The sequence below is a fragment of the Sebastes umbrosus genome, chromosome 13 (assembly GCF_015220745.1).
Source record: "Sebastes umbrosus isolate fSebUmb1 chromosome 13, fSebUmb1.pri, whole genome shotgun sequence".
Taxonomy (NCBI): Eukaryota; Metazoa; Chordata; class Actinopteri; order Perciformes; family Sebastidae; genus Sebastes; species Sebastes umbrosus.
Window position 1 is genome coordinate 9,578,986 of NC_051281.1, and position 14,251 is coordinate 9,593,236.

The 14,251-nt window shown below is 39.6% G+C and overlaps 1 protein-coding gene across 2 annotated transcripts in view; it reads right to left on the minus strand.

Moving 5' to 3' along the window:
* The window catches only part of thsd7ba (thrombospondin, type I, domain containing 7Ba), a 225,420-nt gene extending 211,369 nt beyond the window's left edge, over positions 1-14,051 (minus strand). The window contains exons 1-2 of one of the 2 annotated variants that reach the window (XM_037789632.1): positions 13,939-14,051; positions 13,637-13,704 (exon numbers count right to left, since the gene is read on the minus strand). The gene's annotated coding sequence lies outside the window, so the exon portion shown is untranslated. Of the gene's footprint in view, positions 1-1,132; positions 1,403-13,636; positions 13,705-13,938 lie in introns of those variants that run through there. The other variant, XM_037789633.1, reaches the window with a different exon arrangement.
* Between the last annotated feature and the right edge of the window lie 200 nt (positions 14,052-14,251).

Below are 14,251 nucleotides of genomic sequence, written 5' to 3' on the forward strand. Positions count from 1 at the left end.
TCAATCATTATAGTGAAAGCCTTCTTGTTAGGCTCCTCAAAGTGATTCTAAGGCAGTGCAAACGAGACATGATTCAAGTGACACTAATGTGCTCCACTGTTGAATTTCAGATGTAACATTGCATTGTACTATTGTTTATTTAAACTTCAAAGGCTGAGCATTGCTTATGGGACATCTTAAAACTCATTTATACATCCCTTAAATGACAGAGACGAGAAGAAATCAGTCATTTATGCAAATCCACATGTTAATTTCAAAAGGAACTCTTTTTCACAAGTGCTAGAAATATCAATAAATGGCAATTATAACCTCCACTATAACCTTTTTCTGTACCACACATCAATGGACTGAATCTAATTATCCTCGTTCTCCAGCACATTAAGAGTTAATGTTCCATGCACACAGATTTACAATTTGTGTCAATTAGTCGGTAGCAGGAAATCCATTCAAACGTACGTCCACACATGTTCAGGCACACAGAGGGTCTGTGGATGAGAGCAGCTCTTTCCTTTATGGTTTCATTCTTGCACCAAACAGACGGATTTCTTTGCTGTATATGAAGTCCCATCTGAACACTCACATAATTGTACCAAAGAGACTCTCGCGTCAGCTCCTCTGGATTTAGCCTCAGCTTAGTTCTGCGAGGACGACCGGCTCCAGATCAATGGAGAGTCCACTCAGTCACCTGCTGATCTGTGAGCGAACCACCTGAACTCATGCTCCCGCCACTCTTAACTCACTTCCTGTCACCGTGCAGCTTTGATTGGCAAAAGCCCATTTGCCTATCTGTCTCTTTTCCTATCTCTGTTCCTGTATCTGTGATTTTATCCCAACAGTCCTACATGCACCTTCTCTGTGACATGACTGGAGCCAGATTCCTGAAGTTGTCACAGCTCACCAGCAATAAAAGCACTTATAAAACCAGCTTACTAAAAGGTAAGAAACAACTTAGCCCCTCTTATCACAATCAGATCTCCACTTCAGATTCATCACGACAAAACAGAGCAAAGGAGAAACTACAAATGCAGAGAAAATCAATGTGTGCACATAAGCGAGAGCGAGCAGTAAGGTTTTCAGTATTATAGCCCCCCGTCAGTGCAAAAGTGAATAAATCAGAAGAAAAAGGTCTTACCTGGGCTCTTGGTGTGGCTGCTGCTGCTGCTGCTGTGTGTAACAGATCCTATCTCTGCCTATGGGACAGAGAGTCAGAGAGGGATGAGAAAGAGGAGGGGAAGAAAGCAAAGAGAGAGAGAGAGGAGAGGAGGGGCGAGGAGAGGGACCACGAGCGTAAGATGAAGAGAGGGAGAGGAATCAGAGAGGAGGCGAGAAAGTGTCTGTGGACAATGAGGGAGAGAAACACAGACGGAGAGAGAGGAGAGAGCGGTGACAGCGGTGCTCTCACACAGCGCTGCGTTACACTGAAGGGGATGTGCTGGCTGTGGGAGGTGGTACTTCTCAGTCAAATGACATGTGCCCCTCTCTTAAAAACCATTGGCTAAGAGGGATGATTTCCTAATAAGCCATCCCCGCTGTCTCCAAGTGAACACACCCCCTCCTTCTTTCCCGCCGCACACACACAACGCACATTTCCTTTAACTGTGCAGCCTACAAAGATCATCTTTTGTCTTTTCTCTTCCTATCCTCTCTCTCCCACCCCCAGCACTTTCACGTCTCTCTTTATTCTCTTAGGTCCTCTTCTGTATGTGCATTGTCATTTTTCACAATTGTTGCAGGAAGAGGTTTTATCTGGCAATTCAAAATTGCTTCAGCTTTCAATTGTGCCTTCCTTTAGAGGGTATTTTGAGCCATTTCCCAAAAGCTTTCAAAAGCTGGAAAAACAATGGCTGGCTTTTCACCTTCTACTGTATATAACGTACAGACATACCCACTGAAAGGATGTCTTTTTCAGCTAATAATGGACAGAACCACTCTTGGTATATAATGACCATGTTCGCACTGAACAACCATTTTTTGGAGTGAAGGCACTCATTGCATCCAATTCCCTTCAGCAGATGCTTAAGTGGCAGAGATGTGTTAGAGTTTCCAATGGTGGTTAGTTCGAGCGTTTTTATCAGGTTTAGGCTGTATTTTAACATCTGGACACAGTAAGGGTGGTCAGTAATTGGATTTAACCAATTAAACCAATTAGATGTAACCTATTAAGGTTAATTGGTTACATGTAGCAGATAAACACTTGTACATTTTTAGATTTGTTTCAACAGTCTTAGTATTTTAAATGTGTGGGAGGTAAAAAATAATGGAATGCAGGATATCAGCGCAATTAAAGTTTTCAAGTAGTGTCATTGAATAAAATGAGTGTGATTATACAGTAGCTGTTATCGCCCACTCACATAGTTATTGCTATTGGAAGTTCTGGGGGAAAATATATTTCAATGCCGTTTCAGGAGATAAATTCTTAGCCTTCAGGTATGTGGTGTTTGGGATATAACCTGAAAAAGTGGACTGAAAACATTTCTTGAAAATGGTGATTAATTATTTGGCACATGAAAAGAAACACAAGTAGGGATGCACTGATACCGGATCGGATATCGGGCTGATACTGACTCAAATAGCTGGATCGGGTAACGGTGACAATGGGGCCAATCTTTTCAATTCAATTCTATGTTTATATACAATATACATTATATTCTGGCATTTAATTCTCATTTCTGTTTTGACCAATTTGCTGCTGCATTAAAAGGGTTCACACTTGAATTGTAATTCCTGCTAATTTTGAAGATTTTTTTACCAAGTTGCTAGTATACGATTTAACATTTAATCCTAAATAACAATTCTGTAAATGAATATCTATGTATTTATTTGTTGCATTTTGTTTTACAGTTAGTAAAGCATTGTTTAAGCCAAGCCTGATGTTCCCTTACACATAAAACAATGATCCCAGTCACTTCCACACAGTGAGGCATACAGCTTATTAATTAAACACTGGTATCGGATCGGTACTCAGAATCGGCCGATACTCAAAGCCCAGGTATCGCTATCCGTATCAGGACTGAAAAAGTCAGATCAGAGCATCTCTAAACACGATGATGTTTCTGATGATGTAAAAATGTTTTTAAGTGAGGTAGATGTTTCATAGTTCACAGTTATGTCTGAAAAATGTCTAATCTATTTTTTGTCTTCTCTCTTCCAAAAAAGAAAGTCTTTGTATTAGCAGGCGAATGGGCTAAATATCAGAAAGCACTATAACACATTGACAAAGGCAGCTGCAAGGACAAGTTATATTGACCGTGATTTAGCCATAACAGAGTTCAAACATCAACACTTCAAGGAGGCCATTCTATTGGTTTCCAAATTGCAGGTGCATCAGCCTAAAGATCCACAACGTAATTCAATGTGTTAAGGAGAACTGACTCACACATATTATAATACCATAGGCCAGCCATGGAGGAATAAACACCAAACCGGCAAAAAGAAAAAGTGGTTGTAAGTCAAAGCTCAACAACAGAAGCACTTAACAGCATACTTGACACATCTACAGCCATAAAATTACCACACAATTGATAAATGTGATCTAAGAAGCACCCCAAAGCAATGGAAAACATAATGTGGTCTGATGAGTCATCCCTCTCCGTATTTTCTACACTTGTATGGCCTTCACTTGATGAAGTCAAAGGCTGTGTGCAACCCACAATGTCCGCTGCCAACTGTTGAACATAATAGTGGGGAATCGCTAATGTTGTGGGCAGACATTAGCCTACTGGGCAGCCACAGCAATTACATCGCCTGTTCTGTTGTATAACAACCAAGCAATATGAGACCACAGTATGGTGCAAACACTATTCCCTCAAGGTGTATTTAATGATGATCATCACTGAAAACACACTGTGAAAGGGTTAAATTTCTAAGGTGAAAACACAACTCCCACACCGAATTTTACTCTAAATGGGAGCATAGCTTATTAAATGAACATCATGCTGTATTGAAGAAGACTTGAAACTAGCGATTGAGACCATAAACTCATGTTAACAATGTTTACTGAGATAATGAATTAAGTGAGAAGTAGGGTCATTTTCTCATAGACTTCTATACAAGCTGACTTGTTTATGCAGCCGCCCCCTGCTGGTCAGAAAGAATGCACATTGTAGGCACTTCTGCATTGGATTCACTTCAGAACAGGTGTTATGTCAAAATCTGTTCCCCCGTCGAATAAAGTGTCCCTCCTGTTAAAATAATAGCGCTCCCCTTAAGGTGAGCAATAAGGGTTGGTTCCGGTTTTGGAGGTTTAGGTAACGTCAAGACCTATAGAAAGGAGGCTGGGTGACGCGTCATGGGGCTGCACAGTGGTGCAGTGGTTAGCACTGGCGCCTCACAGCTAGAGGGTTGCAGGTTGGAATCCGGCTTGGGACCCTTCTGTGTGGAGTTTGCATGTTCTCCCCGTGTTAGCGTGGGTTTTCTCCGGGTACTCCGGTTTCCTCCCACAGTCCAAAGACATGTAGGTTAGGTTAATTGTGGACTCTAAAAAATTGCCCGTAGGTGTGAATGTGAGCGTGAATGGTTGTCTGTCTATATGTGTCAGCCCTGCGATGGACTGGCGACCTGTCCAGGGTGTACCCTGCCTTCGCCCAATGTCGGCTGGGATCGGCTCCAGCCCCCCCGCGACCCCTAACGGGATAAGCGGTTGCAGATGGATGGATGGATGGATGGTGACGCGTCATATCTCCAGGGGTTTAGCACGTGTGCATTAAAATCTCGCCTGCTGTCGCCGAAGTTGAGCCAATTGCAATGACAACGACCGCAGCTTCAGTTACAATGCACATGTGTCATACCCCACACCACAAGACCCGTGTCCGCCCATGACCCAGCCTCCTTTCCATAGGCCTTGGGTAACGTTAGGGGAAACGCATATCGATGGGGAAGCATTATTCGACATAACACCAAAGGTTGCAGCCGGCTTTGCCTACGTGTACCAGGATGCATTGAGCGCACGAGCGTCTCATAAACAGAAACAGAAAATAACAGGTGTTATGTCCAAGTCTGTTAAATATAGTTTCCCTCCTGTTAAAATGATAGCACTCCCCTCTGTGGTTAGCAATAAGGGTTGGATCAGGTTTAGAATGTTTAGATAGGGGACACACATATCGACGGGGAAGCAGTATTCAACATAACACCTGAGGTTGCCTGCTATGCCTACATGTACCAGGATGCATTGTGCACGTCCAGGGAGTATGCTATGTCTGATAAGTAAACAAAATAAACTCACAAAATGTCAATGAAATAAATATTCTTACAGCTAAACCGTACACCTTCTGAATTCAAGTTTCTCTCATACTTCATTCACTCAAACTGGACAGAAACTAAATAAAACTCACTAAAACATTAGTGTGTTTGTCCTCCCACTGTTCCAACAATCTGCAACTCAGGTGTGGTCGAAATAAATTCTTAATTGACGGAGTAAAATGTGAAAAATGCAGGCTTTTTTTTCTCTTCTTTTTTTTAATTAACTTTATTTGTAATCTGCGAACAATACAATGAACAATTAAACTGATACATAGGTAAATAAATACATATAAAGGAAATGAAGGGATAAAAATACAAATAAATAAAAGAAAATAAACATAAAAGAAAATAAAGTGACCTAAACAAGCCAGGGTTCAATATGAATAAATAAATTAAAATAATAATAACAAGATAAGATAATCTGTTATTAGTCCCACAGAGGGGAAATTGCAATAATAATTGTAATAACATTACTTATTATTATTTACTTAAGTAAAAACATTCAATTGTCAGTCTCACCAAGTTAGTGAAGTTATTGTCTTAATATATCTCTTTTTTTGAAAACATTAAAATGAGGTTTTACTTTTGCAAATTCATTATTTTTAAATGTAAAACTTTGCAACAATATGTAAAACTGCTTTGGAGCACAGAAAGTTCACTCAAGCAGTCTTTTTTTTTTAAATGACAAGTTGTGTTTGTTGTTTTATGAGATAAAGTCATGATCATTTGACAGTCTGACGTTTGCCATGTCAGAGTATTTTAGTATTTCAGCAAGTCAGGTTTAACTGTTGTGATCGTAAATCACTGAGAGACACAGATAACAGGCATTTTTCACACGACATCCCTAACTCAGATAGATAAAGATAAGGTGAAAGACTGGTTTCATGAACATCAAGACACAGTCAAACTCACCCATCACCACATCTAAACATCAACAGACATTTTCTGGTGCACAGAATGCAAAGTTCTTCTCTTCTGTTATTAAGAGTGCTGGAGTGAAGTTGGGGCTGAAATGATATATGAGCAGCAGTCGTGTTACAGCGGACTTTGCAAATGAGCTGTGAAGCAGCTGCATAATGGCCATATTGAACAGTAACAGCTTAAATACGAGATGTTATTGGATATATGTCGCAGCAAGTAGAGCAGTCATGAGTGAGTGAAGCAACTTCATTTTACTGATATCAAGTCTTATTGTAGTTTTTTAGCATACTTTCTTACAGATTTTAACACAACAACAAAACCCATCAAAATAACAACAAAAAGTGGAGCACTGGGAGGAATTACACCACACCAATAATTTTAAGCACTCGGTTGTAAAATTATTGTAAAATTTCAATTTGATACTATATTTAATATTTGCATTAATACAAATGTTTTTGATTGACTTTCTGAGGGGATAATTATGACATTATTTGGAATCATAACCCCTCCTTATCCATGGGTCCGCTTCTGATCTTAACTGTCCATTGTTGACTATGCATAAAAAAATTGAATGACACTTCAAAATTAATCAAAAAGGTTTCAACTCGAGGATTACAATTTAAATACGGTGTCAATACAGTTGACCTATCTTGACCAAAACACTGGATTCCTACCACCTCAATGTCTTTCACTGGAGGCCTTGATGCATCTGAAGATCAAACACTTAAAAAAGCATCAAGGATGAAGGTCAAATTTTATTTCAATTGTACAATTCAATTTAATTAAATACCAGCCAATCCCAGGTGGCAACCTCCTGGTCTGAAAGTGAAGCCAATAAACTTGCATTCTTTCTAATAGCCAGCAGGGGGCGACTCCTCTGGTTGCAAAAAGAAGTCTGATTGTATAGATGTCTTTGAGAAAATGAGCCTACTTCTCACTTGATTTAGTACCTCAATAAACATTGAAAACATGAGTTTATGGGCTCAATCGCTAGTTTCAAGTCTTCTTCAATACAGCATGATGTTCATTTGTAAGTTATGATTCCATTTAGAGTCAAATAGACCATAAAGCAGGTTATGCATTAGGACGTGGCTACTTGTGATTGACAGGTCGCTACCACGGCGTTGTCAAGTCTGGGAGTTGTCCGTGTTTTTTCCTTACAACTTTAAGCTTTTCACAATGTGTTTGCAGTTCATGAAAGTTAATTCATAGTAATGGGTGACGTCACGGTGACTACGTCCACTTCTTATATACAGTCTATGGCCAGTCCTCATACCTAAATAACAAGATTTATATTCTCATACGGCAATTCCACTCGTCTTGCTGACCCTATTTTTAATTTATGGTTAAGTTAATGCAAATAAAAGTAGTTGGTTAAAATCACTGTCATTGTTAATGTTACTGAAAGATCGCCTCTATAGGTAAAAGAAACCAGCTCCGACTGTTGATAGAAGATGGGACCAAAGGGTGCGTTCACACCTGTAGTTGGGTTCATTTGGTTCGGACCAACAGGAGAAAAAATGGTGCTTTGCTGCATTCTACTTCTGGTCCGGTTCCTGTTCACACTGACAGAAGTTTAAGCAGCACTCCAAAGCTTCTGATGTGTTTATGTTTTTTGGTGTCACAAAGAGCTCGCATAGAAACAACTGATGAGCACTGTTAGTATTATTAGACTGCAAATCAACTGCATTGTTATGAATAATGACTAACAGGTAGAGACAGTAATGATTCAGGGCTTATTACTGTGGGTTTGCTGTCACACACTTTTAAATGGACTTAATGAACTGAAAAAGAGTCGATACAAGCACTGCAGTTTTAACAGCTTATGAAAATGCCTGCGCTGATGTGCATATGTGTTGTCATGGTTACCAAATGATATATAGGCTACATGGCCTTATACAGAAGATCGCTTCTTGAACAGATTTTACGATCAGCAGATGGATTTATTCGTAGTTTAGCTTTTGAAATCATGCTAAAATCACATATCTGCTATCATAAAATCCCGCGGTTGGTTTGTTTGCTTTCATACCACAAACAAACCACACTTTTTCAGGTCTCCGTTCGGTTGTTTGGTCCGCACCAGGGTTTGAATGACAGCTTTCAGACCAGCCCTAATGAACCGTACTAACCGGGAAAACAGACCTGAGTTCATTTTAACCGAACCAGACAAGTTAGATGTGAAAGCACCCTAAATGTCTCTGGTGTTGTTGTTTCTCTGGCTTCTATTTGACCACATCTTACATCCAAATATCTTATCAATCAACCTTTAAAACCAACACAGGTAGTTTCATTTAAGTTGCCTGATTAGACCTTTTCAGGACTGCAGGCAGGCTGAAACTGGGGTTGATTGAATTTAGACATTTTCAAAAAGAAAAAAAAGAAATTTGACAATGTCAGATGAAGATCTCTGTTGGATCGATACGCTGCTCTGTTAAATTCAATCAAACGGGAGCTATCAGTTTAGTGTGCGGATGTTTTGTCTGACTTTTGCCTCTGCTGTTGTGTGTTTCTTGATCCAGCACTTGTTATCAGCCAGAGGAATTGACAACACCTATGTGGCTGTGCAGGGCCTTCAACAGCTGGCACTGTTTCTATCCATTTCAAGAATGCCATCTTCAGCAATTACTTAAGAAACCACCCAAATTAGACCTGATCTGTAAAACAATCTGTAAATCAGTGAAACGTCCCTCATTGGCAAAGGTTTTGGAAAAAATAGTTGCAGGCAAGCTAATTGCTCATATGAATCGTGCTTTTTGAGAAGCTTCACCCTGATTTTAGAGCCGCTCATAACACCTGAGACGACTCTAGAGTGATGAATGATTTGCTTTAAGCTGCTGATGCAAGGAAATCCTCGGTAATAGTTCTTTTAGGCTGAACTGCATTCTATCCTCCTTGAAAGTCTTAAACATTTAATTGCTTTTTACCTGCATGACAGGTCTTTTGGGGCTGCTATTGATAATGCATGGTCCTCTTACTGCAGAGTGCATGTACTAGTTTGTGGGCCTGCCTCCTAAACTGTGCTTGACTGCTGTAAAGTTGACATCTATGAATCTCCTGCAGTGGAACCAAGATAAATCTAAAGTATATTTGCTTCTGACATAGATTTTGACCATGTTTCAAATAATCTTTGGTGCAACTGAACGATTAATAAATCAGTGTCTATTTGCAGAATAGTCACACTGTACCTATTCGACTATTTACACCCGGTTATAGTAGTATTAATATAAAGAGCAACAAAGTATAAACAAGGTGTATGTTGTGGTGGATGAATGGGTCAGGAATAGAGACTGAGGCTCGAGTCCAGTGAGAGGCTTATTTTTACACTTAGTTGACTTATTATTTTCTGTTTTTTAAATTATTATTTTCAGTTTTCAGTCGCAGTTTGGTTAGGTTTAGGCCCCAAAACTACTTGGTTGGGTTTAGAAAAAATATACATACAGTACATATATACATACAGTACCTAATGTGCCTGAGTCGTGTCTAGTAGGTAACCCCCAATTGCGAAAATCTGACCTGAAATCTGCAAAAACTTGCTAAATCTTTTGCGAGACACGCTGCTCAACGACCTGTCCTAACCTTAACCACTGTATTTGAGATCAATACCTAACCTTAAGGCCCTGACACACCAAGCCGACGGTCAGCCGTCAGACAGTTTGGGGCCGTCGGTGAGCGTCTATTGGTCTAGTTTGTTCGGTGTGTCCCGCACCGTCGGCTCTAGTCTGCCCGTGTCAGAAGTTTTTCAGTCGATTCAGCATATTGGATTGCCGGCGGAGCACGTCTGTGAGAGAAATCCCTCTGAATGACTGTTCGGCTTAAAAAAATCAGTGCACGAGAGGAGAAACAGACGTGAGGAAAGCAAGCCAATGAGTGAAGTCGAGAGGATGCACATATTTGATTAAAAGTATAAGGGATAAATGGGTAAGAGAAAACACTGCTATTTTCAATATTTACACAGAACCAATCTCTCTAAGAGCATAATGACATGTAATTCAGTGTGCAGGTTGCATTCACAAATCCATCTGTTCCGTCTGCAATCGTACGTCTGTTTACACCTGGCATTAGAATGCGTCTCCACATGCGTCTCAAGTGACCACTTATGATCTGATCTCACTTCCCCGCTCTATATGCAAATAAACACGCAGTAAGCACATGGCTAATACAGCAGACGTTGTGGCTTAATATTACATAAATGTCAGTAGTAATATCTTACATATTTGTGTCTTAGGGTACAATTTATTTACATTATTGTAAAAGCTGCCCCTGGGGACACCCATGCCGCCGACACCGCCGCCTTTGCCAGGCAACAGTGAGGTACAGAGCTTCAGAGAGCCGGGGAGGAGAGAGAGGGCGTGATTTGTAAAATCAGTAGAATGCCTCTTTAAGCAGCAAAAAATCACATTGTATTTGTCATTAGTCATATAAATAGCAATATTCATGTCTCTGTTGTATCTCTATTCCATATGTTGTAATCATTCTGCTTATTAATGACCAGATGGGGTGTCCTCGTCCTGTATCACTTGTTCTGTTGGAGTATCTCTCTGTTGGGACACAAGCTTATCTGTTGGCTGTTTCATGTCCTCCATAATTGCATTTTTGATGGACTCCTTTTGTTTGACCCGTACTTTTCTCTCTGACCCATTGTGAGGTAATTGGCTGAGCCAGTGATAACCCGCTTGAGCTCCTGTCATTCTGCCCTGACATCCCTCTGCCACCCGTACGTTTACCCAAAGAGAAATATAACCTAGGATAATTGGAATTTTTCTCTTTCTTCAGTATCCGTCAACTTGAGAAACAAGAAACTTTCCTTTTTGACAAGATCCACAAAACAGCTGACCCATCACGCGGTAATGGTTTGTATCTGCGCAGCATCCGACGCAATGATTGTTACCGCTAATTAATCTGACAGCAAATGAGCCTTCGGATTTCTTCAGGTATAGAGGGCCAACAGATTTTATCACTTCCCTAAAAGAGCCAGTTTTCTAATTTATGAAGTGGAAAGAATATTCAGACAAAAGCTCTCGTCGTCAAGCATCGAATAAAAACTAAAATCAGAGCTGACTTACAGTTTCTCTTCGTTTGTGAGATTCCCCCTCACAAAAAGCCACATGGAGAGAACTCCCATAGTATTTCCCCTATAGCTACACAGACTGGAAAACACTTTCTGAATAATCAGTCACAAACTGAAAAGCCACAGACTAAAATGGAAATCTCGGGATGGCATTAATCCTGACAGTAAATTCAAATCAGCCGACGTTGCCGGTGCTGATAACTGACTCTCTGCATGCTCTCTCCCGTCCATGGAGTCACTAGCTGCCTGCGGTTTTGCTATCTGATTATGCGTTTTATTTAAAGCTGTTCTTTCCAAAGTACCAATCAGGCTTTCCATCAGGTTGCCTGTCTGTTTGCCTTTGGAGCATTTAACCTCACATGTCAGTGTCAGCCAGAGGCAAGCTCCTGAAGCCATATCTTTGAATATGGTTGTGGTTAAATTCACTTATCATATTAAGTAGTGTTGGAACTCATCGCTATCAGCTTCTTCATGCAATGGAATATCTCATTAATTACACCCAGCTATGGCGAAGGAGATAGCTTATCATCACCGACCTCCTGACTTTTACAATTAAGCCAGGCAGCATGTAAACACAACACAATATTGTATTAAAAGTATAAGGGATAAATGGGTAAAAGAAAACACTGTTATTTTCAGCATTTACAGAGAACCAATCTCTCTGAGAGCATAATGGCATGTAATTCAGTGCGCAGGTTGCATTCAAAAATCCTGTCAAATGAAAGCAAAGGCTGATTTAAAAATGGAGTAAAAGTCAGAGTGTGATTTACTTTATGAAACTGTTAACGGTGACAGATGAATTCCAGGTAATAGCATCGATTTTACAGTCATTTCCAATGTTCACTATAGGAACATAGAGTAAAATGTGAATTAAAAGTGATAAAAACTCTCTATGTATATTACTTACATTAAGATAATTACTTTTTGTAGTAAAAGTTTTCTGAAGTGTACGTTTAAATATGCAAATCAGGCACTATCTTATTAAATATGTGCTAATTTGCATACATTTCCAGAATTCGAACACTGGATAAAGCCAGGTTCAAAATTCTTGTTTCATTTTGTTGACAAATTAGATTCAAATGTTTTTACCGAGGGAATTTTTTATACCTCTTTTTATCAATCCATAAATCAGAAAATACTGTCAACAGCCATAAAAAAAAATCAATTTTTGCCATGTTTTTAGGAATAAAATGTTCTATTAATCAGGCTACAGTATAAATGATGTATGAACAAACCCTTCTGTAAAAACCTTTAGAATATAGAAACTGGAAAGTTTGTAAGTGCTACTGAAGTGGAAATTTCTGCCTCATTTTGAGAAAATGGCTTTTAATGATATGTATAGAAAAATTCTATACATTTTGCAAGACATTACAGATGAATGGGGTAAAACATTTAACTAATAGAAGACAATTATTTTTTTGTATTACAAGTTTTCTGAAATTCTATGTTAAAATATGCAAATGAGGCATTATCTAATACTAAGTTTTGGTGAATTTAGCAGAAATCTACAGATGCAAATAGACAACGTGTAGGAAAATAAACACCTAAATGTGTATTTTGGATGTTTTCGTTCCACTAGTCTGAAGAAGACATGTTATGGATGCAAAGGAGCCCAAATTCTCAAAACTGACCAGTGCATAAAAAACATGTTTTTGGCTGGAGGGTGTCTCGCCCTAATTTGTAGTATTTTGTGTCCTTTGTGTTGAGAAACGGCTGTCTCCAAGGTCAAGAATAGCCCAACACAGTATGTGGATTTATGTGAATATTATTATTGATGTTATTAATGTGCTTGCTTTCATAATGCTACTCTGCATCTGCAGCAAACTTTGGATGAAAACAAGACGTTGGAGTGATTGATGGGGTGAGTCTTTATTGTTCTGTTGAACTCTAGGCCAATGTAATGGGATGTGGCCGGTTAGTGAGGGCTGCAACACGTGTCCTGTCATCATGGTGTGATTTGGCTGTGATAGAGCGAGACCGCCAGCGTGGTTAGACAGCGAGACTTTGGGCTCGCTGTTGTTGGCGAGGAACTGACAAACTGCGCCTCGCTGGACGATATGCTACATTTTGTCCTTGAACGAGACAGTCACGGTGAAGATGATGATTGATTAATTTATGGCGGTGTAAAAAATGAAGAGGAGAGGTCAAACTTCTTCAGTGGCTATGCAAAGAACATACTCTAAAGAAAGGTGCTCATGCTTTTAAAGGGGATGTTTGCTGTACTTAAGTTCAGATTTGAGATATGTATACTTTACTTGAGTCTTTTCTTTTCATGGCACTTTCTACTTCTACTCCACCACATTTCAGATGAAGGGAGGGTTTAGACTATTGGTTTGGACAAAACACGAAATGTGAGGATGTCATTTAATGGATGTTAAATATGTTGGTGCAATGAAGGTTAAGACTTACTGAAAGTGTGTTTTTCCAAGAATGGCACCAACTCATCCTTGTAGAATGGTGTTTCATGTGTTATCCTTCTGTGAAGAGGCAAGCAGTACATGGATGATTAAAATGACCCGATGAAAAGGTAGCTAGCTGAGAAGGCTGAGGCTCAGTGTGGAGGCTATAATTAGGTTACTGTTTTCTGGGGTGGCTGGCTCTAGCTCCACTCGATTCCTCAAATCTGTATTCACCACTACACAAACATACCTAAGACATATTTCATAGGAGACAATTTGACAACCACAGGTGTAAATAACATAATAAATGACCTGAATTCAATTTAGCTGCTATACGGCTTCAGGACTTGTGTAACAGGAAAAGCACAGGTGAAAGAAATGTTGTTAACAATGTCTCAGCTCCATCAAGTGTGTGACGGTGAGCCAGAGCCGTCGTTAGTGTTATTAGTAACACCTGAATATGGCCAGTAGGCAATTTGTTCATCTTTAACAGAGGGGTAAGGACCCGGTTTGATTTGTTCACCAAACCCCACCAAGAAAAATAGTAGTTAAAGCAGCAGTGGGTAGAATTGGAGCAAATATGATTTAAAAAAATATATATCTTTATAAAACGGTCACTATATCC